A 1,827-nucleotide genomic window follows, 5' to 3' on the forward strand; every position below is an offset into this window, starting at 1 on the left:
CTCCGTGTGATAGATGCGCCCTTTGGGTTGCCACCCACCTGTCAGCAGACCACGTGGAGATGGATGGAAGGAGTCAGCCCTCTCTGACAACACCCCCCTCTTTCTGTGTCAGCAGACATGGAGGAAGCTCAAGCAAGTGGAGCTGAGGTCTGGCCCGGGGCTGAGGTCCAGCCCAGGGCTGTGAGCTTGGAGGCTGCTGTGTCAGGCTCCTGAACTTTGTGGTTCTGTGTATTTGCAGCCACATGAGGTCCTGGGAGCCCTGGGAGATGAAGTTTGGCTGTCTGTCCTTCCAGTAGCCTTATGAAGGTTTCATCTTAAACAGTGTCAAGACCCTGGAGATGCGGTGGTGGCCCATGCTATGGTGGCCACCAGCACTGTCTCCTGACTGTCCACATGGTGCACTGGGACTGGGAGGACGCTGCCTGGCAGGAGCTGCTGGAGCAGAGGCTGGGGATGAGCCCTGCCCAGATCCAGGCCTTGCTACAGGATGGGGACAAGTTTGGCCGTAGAGTGATTGTGGGCAAATGACGCCCTGCCCTGCGCTGCCTCCAAGGCCCCGGGTGCTGCCCTCTATCTCAGCCTGGTTGTGCTTGTTTGTTTTCTTTTTAACTGGTTGTGGGGGGGAGTGGGGGAGCTGAGGTTTCTTCATAGGGACAGCAAGGGTCCCTGGGCTGGGAGACGGTGGCTGAAGTGCTTGACCCCCAGTCTGGGCCCCAGTCCCTGTTTGTGCTCTGAGGAAGAGGCACATCCAGGTCTGCACATGGCACTTGTCTCTGTGTGTATCTGTGTGTGTATCCCCACATGTGTGTGTGTGTGCCTGGCAGAGACCATAGCCAGGAAGGTACCCAGCCTGGGTTCCATACCCCCACTTCCTGCAGCCGGGCCTGAGCAAGTCCCCTGACTCCCCAGGAGTGAGGCCCCACAGCAACACCTGTCTGCTGGTGAATCCCTTAGGGACCTGATGTCCACAGGCTCCCTGCCAGGGCCCTCCTGCTCTGTCCCTGCAGCCTTCAGTGGGCAGACTGAGACCTGCCTATGGCCTGGTGGGTTCATGGAGCACCAGGCCTCTCCCTTTCATTTCATTCCCTCCTCACTTGGCCTAACCCCGAATTCCCTTTGCCCAGGTGAGTCCATCTGAAATGTTCAACCAGAGGACCCAGTTGACCTCAGGTCCCCTCCATAATATGGTCTTAATCTCTAGCAAGTGTGACTTTGAGTCACCTTGTTCTCCTTCTATGTCCTGTCTTTGTACACAGGTCTCATGGACATTGGGGACACTTTGCTGTGCCCAGAAAACCTATACTTGATGAGGTGGAGGAGCTGGAGAATCAAGCCCTGCTATGCAAACTGGAACAGAAGTACCTGACTGTGCTCACCACCCCTGCTGGATGCTGCAGCCCATCCCTGGGAGGGGTGGTAAGGATATCTTCTAGGTGGACATCCTGGAGCACCTGATCCCCTTTGAGGAGGAGGCCTGTCCAGGCTGGGCTCTCGAGAGGAAGGTGACCAAGAGACCTGCACATAGTGACACTGTCCAGTCACGGCTGTGCCCTGGACATGGTTCAGGTCTAAATCAGCCCCACCCTGGGATGTGCTGCAAACTTGGTGCAGGTCGGGACACCCCTCATGTGGTGCTGCTCTGGACTCAGCATGAGTCTCCAGGACCTTGACCTTTACAGTAAAATGGTGTCACCACTCGTTTTGGCCCTGCTGGGTCTGGGTGGTTGAGAGAAATGTGTTGTTAGGAAACCAGTCAGTGTTTTTCCCTCTATGTTCTGGTCCAATCTCCCCGATGTTGGAACAGTGACCAGGGGGTGATGGGGAAGG

The 1,827-nt window shown here is 56.7% G+C and overlaps 1 pseudogene; it reads left to right on the forward strand.

Annotated features, from left to right (window-relative positions):
* Nucleotides 1-266: 266 nt before the first annotated feature.
* On the forward strand, nucleotides 267-1,433 carry LOC100300069 (protein EOLA1-like; annotated as a pseudogene).
* Nucleotides 1,434-1,827: the final 394 nt, after the last annotated feature.

Source organism: Bos taurus, chromosome X (assembly GCF_002263795.3).
Source record: "Bos taurus isolate L1 Dominette 01449 registration number 42190680 breed Hereford chromosome X, ARS-UCD2.0, whole genome shotgun sequence".
NCBI lineage: Eukaryota > Metazoa > Chordata > Mammalia > Artiodactyla > Bovidae > Bos > Bos taurus.